Source organism: Dama dama, chromosome 12 (genome assembly GCF_033118175.1).
Source record: "Dama dama isolate Ldn47 chromosome 12, ASM3311817v1, whole genome shotgun sequence".
In the NCBI taxonomy this organism is placed as follows: domain Eukaryota; kingdom Metazoa; phylum Chordata; class Mammalia; order Artiodactyla; family Cervidae; genus Dama; species Dama dama.
The window spans coordinates 88,058,713-88,072,374 of NC_083692.1; the positions used below are offsets into that span (position 1 = coordinate 88,058,713).

The following is a 13,662-nucleotide window of genomic DNA, read 5'->3' on the forward strand; positions in this document are numbered from 1 at the left end:
CAAATCACAAATAATGCACTCATGCAAAGCAGACATTTAGAGAAATAAAGAATTCTAGTTTGACGAACGATCGACAAGGGGTTAATATATAAAATATACAAACATCTCATATGACTCAACATCAAAAAAACAAACAACCCAATCAAAAGACGGGCAAAAGACCTAAACAGACATTTACTGAAAGAAGACACAGAAATGGCTAAAAGGCACATGAAGAGATGCTCTATATCGCTAATAGTTGAAGAAATGCAGATCAAAACCACAATGAGACATCACCTCACACTGGTCAGAATAGCTATGAACAAAAGTCTATAAATAATAAATGCTGGAGAGGCTGTGGAGAAAAGGGAACCCTACTACACCACTGGTGGGAACAGAAACCGGTGCAGCCACTATGGAAAACAGTATGGAGATTCCTTAAAAACAAAAAATGAAGCTACCATATGATCCAGCAATTCCACTTCTGGGTATACATCTGGAAAAAATAAAACTCTAATTTGAAAAGATACACGCACTCCAATGTTCATAGCAGCACTACTCATAATAGCCAAGACAAGGAAGCAACCCAAGTGCCCATCAACAGGCGACTGGCTTAAGAACATGTGGTACATGTACATAGTGGAATATTACTCAACCATAAAACAGAATGAAACACTGCCATGTGCAGCAATACGGATGGTCCTAGAGAATATAATTCTTAGTGAAACAAATCAGACCAGAGAAAGACAAATATTATATGATATCACTTATAGGTGGAATCTAAAAAATTATACAAATGAATCTATATACAAAACAGAAATTGATTCACAGATATAGAGCAAGGGGGACAAATTAGGAGAGATGAACAGAAATACATAAAATAGAAAAGCAACAGGGCTTATTATACACAGCACAGGAAATTATACCCAGTATCTTGTAAAAACTTATAATGGAATATAATTGTCAAAAAAACAAATCACTGCACTGTATACTTGAAACTAACACAATATTGTAAGTCAACCATACATCAACCTAAAAGAAATCCAGTTCGCAATCATAACAGAAATAGAGTCAAGAACTGCACAACTCAGAAGATACTGGTTTCCTTGAGAGTATGTAGAAACCTGAAGTCTAAAAACAGCTGAGTTCAACTTTCCAACTCCTTGGAAGCCCACTGGGGAATTCTCTTTTAGATAATTAACCCTCGTTATCTGTTCCAATGACTGGCTCAAAGAAGCCTTTGATAGTACAGTCAAATCGAGTCCATCATGCATACCAGCTCATTTTAAGGACAGAAACGTTTCTCTCCTGTCAAACCACAGTCCTGGAGCCAATTCCTAAACCCAACACTGATTCACATTATTGCTATCTATGCAATACATTAATAAATGATAGTTGCTTTTCCAGCTATGCTTGAAGCTCACCAAATTCAGTTTGGCTATCTCATTTCATAAATGCATTACTGAATCCCTGAGGGCTTTTTTATTTGCAGAATTGCACCCTCTGTCAATAATTTACCTCCAATGTAACCATAGTCTCAGCAAAAGACCAAGATTGTAGAAATAACCCTGAACTTGAAATCAAGAGGTCTAGAGCCTCCATCAACTCTGCTGGTAACTGATCATCTAACCTTGAACAAGCTGTCTCACATGCATTAAATGGAAGCATACTCTTGTCCTGTGTTACAAAAGACTGTTATGAACACAGTGAGAATGTGCTCTGAAACAAAACAGCTAGCCACATTAACGAGATGCTTTTCTAAAATAAACAAGAATACCTTTCCTCTAACTTATTCTTGGTTACAAAAAGAGTGTGATTGTGGATGACACCTCACATTAATTGTGAATCCTCAAAGAGCATTAAAGAATACATGAATGACCAAGAACAGAAAACAGAATCTACTAAGACAGTACTCCACTGCACATTCAGTCAGTTCAGTCGCTAGTCGTGTCCGACTCTTTGCGACCCCATGGACTGCAGCACGCCAGGCCTCCCTGTCCTTCACCGTCTCCGGGAGCTTGCTCAAACTCATGTCCATCAAGACAGTGATGCCATCCAACCATCTCATTCTCTGTTGTCCCCTTTTCCTCCCACCTTCAATCTTTCCCAGCATCAGGGTCTTTTCTAATGAGTCCGTTCTTCGCATCAAGTGGCCCAAGTATTGGAGTTTCAGCTTCAGCATCAGTCCTTCCAGTGAACACCCAGGACTGATCTCCTTTAGGATGGACTGGTTGGATCTCCTTGCAGTCCAAGGGACTCTCAAGAGTCTTCTCCAACACCACAGTTCAAAAGCATCAATTCTTCGGCACTCAGCTTTCTTTATGGTCCAACTCTCACATCCATATGTGACTACTGGAAAAACCAAAGCTTTGACTAGACAGACCTTTGTTGGCAAAGTAATGTCTCTGCTTTTTAATATGCTGTCTAGGTTTGTCATAGCTTGTCTTCCAAAGAGCAAACATCTTTTAATTTCATGGCTGCAGTCACCATCTGCAGTGATTCCAGAGCCCAAGAAAATAAAGTCTGTCACTATTTCCATTGCTTCCCCATCTATTTGCCATGAAGTGATGGGACCAGATGCCATGATCTTAGTTTTTTGAATGTTGAGTTTTAAGCCAGCTTTTTTACTCTCCTCTTTCACTTTCATCAAAAGGCTCTTCAGTTCCTCTTCGCTTTCTGCCATTAGGGTGGTGTCATCTGCATATCTGAGGTTACTGGTATTTCTCCCAGCAATCTTGATTCCAGCTTGTGCTTCATTCAGCCTGGAGTTTCACATGATGTACTCTGCATATAAGTTAAATAAGCAGGGTGACATTATACAACCTTGACATACTCCCTTCCCAATTTGGAATTAGTCTGTTGTTCCATGTCCGGTTCTAACTGTTCCTTCTTGACCTCCATACAGATTTCTCAGGAGGCAGGTAAGGTGGTCTGGTATTCCCATCTCTTTAAGAATTTTCCACAGTTTGTCATGATCCACACAGTGAAAGGCTATGGCATAGTCAATAAAGCAGATGTTTTTCTGAAACTCTCTTGCTTTTTCAATTATCCAAAGGATATTTCATCTCTGGTTCCTCTGCCTTTTCTAAATCCAGCTTGAACATCTGAAAGTTCTTGGTTCACATACTGTTGAAGCCTCGCTTGGAGAATTTTGAGAATGAATGACCAAGATTAAAAACAAAATCTATAAAAAAAAAAAACAAAAAACAAAAAAAACAAAATCTACTAAGACAGTACTCCACTGCATATTAAACTTGGTTATTAGATGCAGAGAAAAACAAGACAGCAAAACCAGCCTTACGAAGCATTCTTTGGACCTTGGTTGCTTTGGGTTAAAATTCTGTAGTTTCTGCCTGGCGTTCAAAAGAGAAGCATGCTCTTACTGCAGCAGATAAAAAAGATTTGCCCACCAGGCTCTTCCTCTACACTTCTCCCCACCCACTTCCTTTTCTTCCAAAGGAGAAAGGCTCTCATTTACTCACTGGTTTGCCACATCCTGCCTCAGAAGCTACTTCCTAGGAGCTGCCTGGGCTATTCTAAGAGGAGTTTTAACTCCTAAGGCCCTCAGGCCCTAAGATAATTTATGGCATCCCTGCCCACCATCTATCATTTACAGCCTAGTAACTAGACTCTACTTGATCAGATAATTAATATTCCCAACTTTTCTTCATACTGGTTTGGGACTAAGCACTTTACCTACCACAGAGTCAGGCAGGGGCCGTTTCTCTTGGCCCTGTCTGGGGGCTCCAACTAGCCCAGCTATGCTTAATAGTAAAAAAGAACAAAGAGTAGAAATTATTCAAGCATAAGTATCAAGATACTCAATGCACATAACAGTGCATTTGATATCAGAGAAAACCCATTGGAGCCAACCTCCTGTCCCACATGACCTTGGTAAGCTAACACTGACATTCGTGCATGCATTTCATGTTTAGAGACTGCCTACTATACATCAGGCCTGGGCTAAAGATGAGGCATCAAGACTGAAGTCCTGATCTCCAGAAGTTCACAGGGCAGGTGGTGAAATACAACATATGCATGTGCAGATCACCACACTCACCCCCAAGAGATCTGTCTCCTGAGTAGTTCATGGACAGTTCCACTGGAGCTTTTCCAAGGGAGACCATGCAAAGGTTCATGGTCAAGATAATTTCTGACATCAAATTTCCAGGAGAGGGAGGCTCCCAAACACTGGTAACAAACTTGGATGAGAGAGGTTAAGTAATGAGCCCAATTGACACAGGGGTGCAGGAGTGGAGCCAGGACTGCAAACTCAGCTGTCTGCCTCCACACATCACTCCTACACCACCACACAGGAGCAACCACTAGGAGTCAGAACAGAGTTTGTATCTGTGGCAGCAGCTAGTCATGGTGTTGAAAGAGGAGCAGGGCATCATTAGCTCCTTTTCTTCCCTTAATTAAAGAGAGTCGAGCTCTTCTTAGTAAAGAAAGAAAAGAAAAATATATACACATTTTTAAATTAAGAAATGAATAAACACTGACCATCTACTATACGTGAAACCTATGTAGTGAACTATCATCTGCTGTTACAGTGGGACTCCCTGCTATATACAAAACCCAGTGCAGGTTTTGACTGGCCAGGCATGTTTGTCCCTCCCAACAATTTCCACTCAGACAAGGAACAGACCCACCGCTAACAAGGGAGGACCAGAGACCCGTTGACAGCACACTGACTGCTGAGCTCCCAAGCATCCTCAAGTCCCCTCACAGGAGAGTGTAGAACATGGAAGCTTCCACCACAAACAAAAAGCATTATTTTTTTTCACACGCCAGACTTGCACCTACTGTTCCATTTTACTAATCTTCAGCAGTCTAAACACCTGACTTAGATTCTGTATCGGGGTCTGCCATATTTGAAACATCAAAGTTGGATGACTTCTAGAGCCAAATTAACAGAAGTTTTTTCTGTCCCTCCACAGATACTTCCCTCTTTTTCTTTTTCCCCAGAAAGTTGAATCCTTTAGTCAAAACCACACAGGATTACCCTTAGACTGCAGCTAACTAACAGAAATCTGTCAAGACTTCAGTGGCCGTTACCAAAGAAATGTCAAGAGCAACTGTGAGGATTCACAGGAAATGAACTCACCCTGCGCTGGGGGCCTTTAACAATGAGCAACTTGTCATTTTTCCTCATTTTAAACCGAACATATAGACTCTGACCGACTTGTAAGACAGATCGAAGGGCAGGCACTGGGACAGGGCAGAACCCAGCCCCGCTCTAAAGAGCAGTCAGAGGCCTCCGATCTCATTTCAGGTCTTCAGCAGCTGTACCACACCAAGTAAGCTTCCTAGCCTCTCTGGACCTCAGTCTCTTCACGATACAACCAGGAGACTGAACTCTCAAAATCTTCTCCACATATAACATACAAGGACAGACAGGTGGCTGTGCTTGGAGGAGAAGGAATGAGAGGTGCTGGTGGTGAAAAGGATGATTAATATAACATGATGCTATCCTGGGTCCAGAAATAGCCTGGCTTAGTGCTGCATTCACCTTATCAGTCTAGATTTATTAGGGGGGCAGGAGGGCTGGTGGGTGGGAATCACAGCCACCTACAGTGAAATTAAACCCTTTTCCAAAATGAATTCTGCTGAAGTGTGATTTATCCAGAATGCTAGAGAACTTACCAGCAGTATGAAACCATGTTACCGAAATTATATTACTGCACAAACTTAACTTTTCCCCAAATGCGATCTGCAGAGAAGATGCAGAGCTGACAATTCTATGTCTGTGGCCATCTGTCCTACCCCAGTCCCTGGAGAGGCGTGGGGGGAGAGTGTGAACAGCCACAGGTGCCACCAATGTCACATATCCATCAAAGAGCCCAGCATTTGCTGGGGACAAGCGTTCAGCTCAGCATGCAAAAGAGGCTTGCCAATCCATCCGGCCCCAAACATTCCCTGAGCATTCCTCTGTGCCAGGCATGGGACTCGGGGAACACCACAGAATGTCACTTCGAGTTCTTCACTGGGCTTCGTACTGACTAAAAAGGCACTTAGCTGCCTGTGAGACGCACACATGGCCCTTAACCAGGACCAGTTTCCTCATCTGCCTGGTAGAGAACACACACTGCACCTGCCTCGTGTGGCTGAATGAAGAAATAAATAGATGGAAAAACAACAAGGAGCACACAGAGCCTCGCAGAACAAATGCTATGATTACCACCAACACTGTGACCCTCTTGCACCAAGATATTATAAACTGAAAAGAGCCAATCACGAATTTGAGTCAAAGTCAGACTTCACAAGGATTAGCCAAGTCTCGACCTTGGGAAAGGAGTGTCTTCTGCCCTCTGTTATCTCAAAGCTTAAGTCATTCAACAGAACTGTACCAAACCAGACACTAGGAAACAGGATGTGCACTGGAAATAATGATGAATAAGACCCAGTCCCAGACTTCCTCAAGTCCAGTCCAACTGGACAGAGTTACCCAAACAACTGACATGTGATGGGATATGTAGCGCATGCTCTGGACAATGACCACTACCTGGAGTGGGTGGAAGACAAGTCTGTGATGGATTTACAGAAGAGCTGACCTATAAATTGAGCAAAATTAGGATGTCAAGCCTTCCTAAGTGATCAAGGCAAAGAAATAGAGGAAAACAATAGAATGGGAAAGACTAGAGATCTCTTCAAGAAAATTAGAGATACCAAGGGAATATTTCATGCAAAAATGGGCTCAATAAAGGACAGAAACAGTATGGACCTAACAGAAGCAGAAGGTATTAAGGAGAGGTGGCAAGAATACACAGAAGAACTATACAAAAAAGATCTTCATGACTCAGATAACCATGATGGTGTGATCACTCACCTAGAGCCAGACATCCTAGAGTGCAAAGTCAAGTGGGCCCTAGGAAGCATCACTATGAACAAAGCTAGTGGAGGCTAGTGGAGGTGATGGAATTCCAGTTGAGCTATTTCAAATCCTAAAAGGTGATGCTGTGAAAGTGCCACACTCAATATGCCAGCAAATTTGGAAAACTCAGCAGTGGCCACAGGACTGGAAAAGGTCAGTTTTCATTCCAGGCCCAAAGAATGTTCAAACTACTGCACAATTGCACTCATCTCACATGCTAGTAAAGTAATGCTCAAAATTCTCCAAGCCAGGCTTCAACTGTACGTGAGCTGAAAACTGCCAGATGTTCAAGCTGGATTTAGAAAAGGCAGAGGAACCAGAGATCAAATTGCCAACATCCACTGGATCATAGAAAACACAAGAGAACTCAAGAATAACATCTACTTCTGCTTCACTGGCTACACTAAAGTCTTTGACTGTGTGAATCACAACAAACTGTGGAAAATTCTTCAAGAGATGGGAATATCAGACCACCTGACCTGCCTCCTGAGAAATCTGTAAGCAAGTCAAGAAGCATCAGTTACAACCGGACATGGAACAACAGACTGATTCCAAATTGGGAAAGCAGTACATCAAGGCTGTATATTGTCACCCTGCTTATTTAACTTATATGCAGAGTACATCATGCGAAATGCCAGGCTGGATGAAGCACAAGCTGGAATCAAGATTGTTGGGAGAAATATCAATAGCCTCAAATATGCAGATGACACCACCCTTATGGCAGAAAGCGAAGAGGAACTAAAGAGCCTTTTGATGAAAGTGAAAGAGGAGAGTAAAAAAGCTGGCTTAAAACTCAATGTTCAAAAAACTAAGATCATGGCATCCGGTCCCATCACTTCATGGCAGATAGATAGGGAAATAATGGAAACAGTGACAGACTTTATTTTCTTGGGCTCCAAAATCACTGCAGATGGTGATTGCAGCCACAAAATTAAAAGACGCTTGCTCCTTGGAAGAAAAGCTATGACAAACCTAGACAGCGTATTAAAAAGCAGAGACATTACTTTGCCAACAGAGGTCCATATAGTCAAAGCTATGGTTTTTTCCCAATAGTCATGTGTGGATGTGAGAGTTGGACCATAAAGAAGGCTGAGCGCTGAAGAATTGATGCTCTCAATCTGTGATGTTGGAGAGGACTCTCGAGAGTCCCTTGGACTGCAAGATCAAACCAGTCAATCCTAAAGGAAATCAATCCTGAATATTCATTGGAAGGAATGATGCTGAAACTCCAATCCTTTGGCCACCTAGATGTGAAGAAATGACTCATGAGAAAAGACCCTGATGCTGGGAAAGATTGAAAGCAAGAGAAGGGGACAACAGAGGATAGGTACGTTGGATGACATCACTGACTTGATGGACATCAGTTTAAGCAGGCTCTGGGAGATGGTGAAGGACAGGGTGGCCTGGAATGCTGCATTCCATGGGGTTCATGAAGAGTCAGACATGACCGAGTGACTTAACGACAACAAGGATTTCAACATATACTGAAGGTGGAGAAGGGAATCCCAATAGAAGACATAGTGTGAGGCTAGGGCCCATTGAAGAAGACCTCTGGAAAAAACATGAAGGATAAACTGAACCCAAGACCTACCTGGAACTGACCCTCAGCATCTGGTTTGAGCCACAGGAAGAAAGGGAAGCCACACCTTCCCTGTGTGACAGTGACTACCCCTCCCTATTCACACACACACACACACACACACACACACACCCTCCCTATTCACACACACACACACACACACACACACACCCCCTCCCTATTCACACACACACACACACACACCCTCCCTATTCACACACACACACACACACACCCTCCCTATTCACACACACACACACACACACACACACACACACACACACACACACACACACACACACACACACACACACACACCCCTCCCCAGGAAATCCTCTTTAAACTCTTGGAGACGAAAGCTGAGCTTCCTGGGTGGTGCCTGCCAGGCAGATGGCCGCCTCGAGACGCTGGGAGGAGTCTATATTAGGATGTACTGTGGCAGTTGTTTCCCAGGCACCTTTTGCAGCCTCCTGTTTCACTGAAAATAATTCTTTCCTTCCTGCACATCCCCAGATATTGCAAGTATGCCCGGTGTTGTCTCTATTCTAAGTCTGTGTGGATAAAGAACAGCTGAAGAGTCTCATCATTGGAAGTTCTTTGGGAGGTGAGAATTTTCTCTCCTTCTCACCTGATAGAAAATAAGGCACCCTCGGACAGGAATCTAGTCCTGGTCCTTCTCATGAGTCCAGTTAATCATCAAAAAGCAGTTTACACACACCAAGTACCTATGAACCCTTCTGCTGGGTAGGGATCACTGTGCCCATTTTCCAGATGCAGAGACAGACTCAAGGACATGAAAAACTTGCACAAGATCACTGAAAATAGAGGTGGAGTCAAGAGTCAAACTCAAGTGTGCTGGTTCCAAGGCCTCTCCCCTGAGCCTCACCGTCTCCAGGCTATGTTCACTCAGAACTCACACTCGCAATTCAAGGCACAACCTGCTGTGACAAGGTCAGCTTTTATTAAGGTTTTCTTCTAGTCCTAGATTCTTTATCTACCCCAAAATTAGGACTACAACAAAGATCTCCAAGATTCCTTTCAACAATAAAATTTAACCTACTTATGATCTACTCAGAACTTGAAAATGGGCCCGGGGTGACCTATATGGTCATGTGGAACTCATTACCTAATCCCTGGAAGGTAAGAAGGCATTACAACCAACCCCACCTTTCAGGAAAGCAGGCACAGAATGGTCATGTGGCGAGTTAATAGTTGTAGAAAAGGCATTCAGATCTCACACTTTTGCTCTACACAAGGTTATTATTCAAAAGTACTGTAGCCTGAAAATTCTGAAGACTTTCAAAACCCTCCGAAAAAGGGGTCAGCCTCTAGATTCAAATGAAACACCTGGGGTGGGGGAGCAGAAACATTTGTTCAAAAATCTGATCAGGAAGCTGGGTTCTTCACTGCAGTAACATCAAAGACAAGTACCACTCAGAGGTGAATGTCTTCCTCAGACCATCCTGCTTTTGGGTCTGTTGACTCTGAAACTGTTATAATCCCATCCCCAACTTTCTAGAAATTAGACCCTACTCTAAATAACAATACAGTTAAGACCTCTGGATGCTCTGCTTCCCCCACCCACCCATCCCCTGATCTCAGACAGAAAGACCAGATGTCAGAGCCCCCCCCAAGATTCCATCCTACTCTCTCCACCATCTTTCAGGTCCTCTCCGCCCCGCCTTTGTGCTCCCAGGGAAGACAGGCACTCTCCTGGACACCTTGCTATCAGTCAACTTTGTTTTCTTCGCTGTTTTTTTATTTTATTTATTTTTGGCTGTGCTGGGTCTTCTTTGCTGCACGGGCTTTCCTCTAGCTGTGGTGAGCAGGAGCTACTCTTCATTGTCCTTTGTGGGTTTCGCATTGTGGTGGCTCCTCTTGTTGGGGAGCACAGGCTCTAGGGTGCACGGGCTTCAGCAGTTGTGGCACGAAGGCTCGGCCGTTGTGGTTCCCAGGCTCTGGAGCACAGGCTCAATACTGTGGTGCACAGGCTTAGCTGTTCCACAGCATGTGGGATCTTCCCCAACCAGGGATCGAGCTGGTATCTCCTGCATTGGCAGGCAGATTCTTTACCACTGAGTCGCCACAGAAGCTCCTCAAATTTGCTTTTGATCTCTCTGAGGATACTCATTTATGTGATTTTAACATTTCCTTTGGAAAAAGCCCCAAACTTTAATTTCTCTGTTTCTGAAAGACAATTTTCTAAGCTATGAGTCTGTTAGACTGAAATCAAATATCACATTTAAGCTTCCTAAAAATACTACCCCAGTACAATGCCTTGGTTTTTCTCACAGGTTCAACCCTCAAGCACACACATACATTTTAGACTGTCACTTAAACACTGGAGTATATAATTTAAACGTCTTTAAAAGCATCTACTAAAAGAACATTTCCATGTGATTCTTCCCTTTATTTCAAAGCTATGATCCAAACTGAAGCTTTTATTGAATTTAGGACTCAATAGGTATATATATATGGATGGCAAATACTGACAATAAAAATCAGAAAATTTAAAACACATTCAACTTGGCCGTAACACTGGCATCTTTTCCAATTTCAGCAAACCTTCTTTTTGTCCACCTGATACATATTAGGTATGTACTAAATATCAGTTAAATGAATGTTAATACATCTTAATCTTCTAAACACACAAGTTAGAAATCTATTGTTGTAATTCTGGGCATAATCTAAATCTATTTGACCCTAACACAAATGCCATTGGAATAAACAGCAAATAACAAGCAGCTGCTGGCATTCAAAGTATATACCTCTGTCATTTGAACTGTTTTGAAGTTGGCCTTATTTGGAAGACAAATGGTTGGCAGCTGCAAGTTCAATTACGAAGTGCTTAGTAGGAAAGCAGAGAAAGAACCAGAAGGAATCAAAGTGCTATTTCATACATTTAGCATGGAATTCCTTTCCAACAAACATCTTTCATTTCCCTGAGGGAAATTAATCACGAAATGTTCTTTGAACTCGTGAAAACTCAGGACTGTACTTTGGGAGGAAGAATCTAGTTTGAAGGCCAGGCAAAGCTGAGAGAGTAGGAGTCACTGCTTTTGCACATCTCTATTCTGCTAATTTTTTTTTAAGGAAGAGGGTGGAACATAGGAAAAGCTACCAGGCAACCAGCCCAAAGACCTGGAGACACTGAATAAGTTAGTTCCTTCGTCCTTCATTTTCTCCTTTCCAGAAAAAAGGGGCAAAAACAAATCAGAGCTAAACTGGATAACCTCTAGCTACTAACAGATTTTCTGCAATGATGAAAATGTAATCTGTGCTGTCCAGTACAGTAACCACTAGCCACATGTGGCCACTGAGTCCTCCATGTGGCTAGTGTAAATTAGGAACCAATTCTTTAATTTTAATTCATTAAAATTTAAATAGTTACATATGGCTAGTGGCTACAGTTCTGGCAAGAGTAGCTCGAAGATGACCTCTAGTATTTTATGCAATCTTTGGAGGGCTATGTGGGAAGAACTTGAGTGTTAGAGCAAGACAGGCCTGGGTTCCAAACTTAGCTCCACCATTTACTAGTTAGGCAAATATGCAAATTCCTGAACTTCATTTTCCTTATCTGTATAACAGAATATTATGACCTTTCTTGCAGAATTTCAGTGCAAGTTTAAGATAATGGATGAAACAGATCAGGAAGTTCCTCAATCAGTGGTAGTTATTTTTTCAGTTATGATGTCCTTCAGGGATAAAGTTTTATGTCTTTTGCCTTTATCCTATCTTTTGCATTTCTTGATCTAGGACTCATACTTGATTACTCCATACCTGGGTCCTACAGATGCAGCTCCTGCTCTTCAAGAAAGCCACTTGCTCAGGAATTGTTACAGATCCTCAGCAAGGGGTGAGCCTCCAATAACCCAAGTCTTCTGTGTCTCCGGAACCGCTGATTTCCGCTTCCCCTGTGTCCCCTCCACCTCGCATGCCACCTCACATTTCAGGAATTCACAAAACCCTTCCCCCAATTGCCTATCAAGCTGAAGCTTTGTTCAGTGCAACCAAAACACCTGTTGGTGGTTTTTTGGTACTTTCCTTGCTAACTCTCCCCTTGACTTCCCCTAATAAATATTTTATAACTTCTTTTTTATTTGTAAATGCTTCAGGACTGCCTTTTTACAAGCTGCACTTATGGCTAACCCTGCACTAATTTAGTAACCAAAATAAAATAAGGCAAAAAAAAAGACTATGTTTTAGAAGTGTTCCAGTAAAATAATATAAGTGTTGCACTCTCTATCTAAACTAATATAATGTATTATGAGCCTGGTCCAACGTTCTGCTGGTCCTTCTTTTGGTGAATAGAGCTTTTCTGTGGCTCCAATGTCCAAGTTTTACCAGTGGACACAAATGGATGCCTACGAAAAGCAGTATGTATTTTCTACTGTTAATAATTACTGGAATGTTAAACTACCCTCTTCTTGCTTTTCTAGCATTCCACAGACTCAGAGAGAAGGAAAGAGACAGAGAAGCTGAAATACAGACTAGCATTTTGGTAGGATTTCGATCTGGATTTGAGTAAGCCATTCGACAAAAGGTTTATAGTTAGCTTAGAAATCCTGCTAACTTCTGAGGCCTCCCCAACAAGGACATCCTTGAAGGATTATTTACTGAAGGAAGATATGAAATCACATAGGGCAAATAATTTCAACTCGGAACTCTCAAATGTGGTGAGGGTCTAATCTAATTTAAAAAAATAAATAACCTGGAAATTTAAGTTCTAACTCAAAAAAGAAACAACGAATCTGGATCCAGTCAACATGTAAGTACAACAATGTGATTGATTAGTCATGTCTTCTCCTTACAACTCCCCAAATTTCAAGATTTAACCAGAATCTGGAACCTATGCAGATCATTCACTCAATTCAGTTGTTCTACTTTGTCTGAAGAGTAAATGTGCTTAAGAGCATCTGAAATTCTGGACCTTTCTTGGGTAACAGTTTGAACTCAAAATAGGTCAATTCTAGAAAGGCATTCATTTCACAGGGACTTCTGTCTGTGGTTATTCTGAAAACCACTGCTTTAAAAACTGACATTATGAAGCTTAAAAATAGGCCCTCCTACTAAGGATCCTGGACAAAAATAAAATATCCTTTCCTCCCTCCATTTCCTCATTCCCTTTTTCCTCAAACACCTTAGGTGAGTGGTGATATAGAGAGATACCCTTTTCCAGAGTTTCAGATTGTTACCTGAAGAGGTTTATAAAAATTTTTAAGAAGACTGG

At 42.0% G+C, this 13,662-nt stretch overlaps 1 protein-coding gene across 1 annotated transcript in view; it reads right to left on the reverse strand.

The window, feature by feature from the left end:
- Positions 1-13,662, reverse strand: part of MAP2K1 (mitogen-activated protein kinase kinase 1) — a 75,939-nt gene that overhangs the window by 49,109 nt on the left and 13,168 nt on the right. The window lies entirely within an intron of this gene.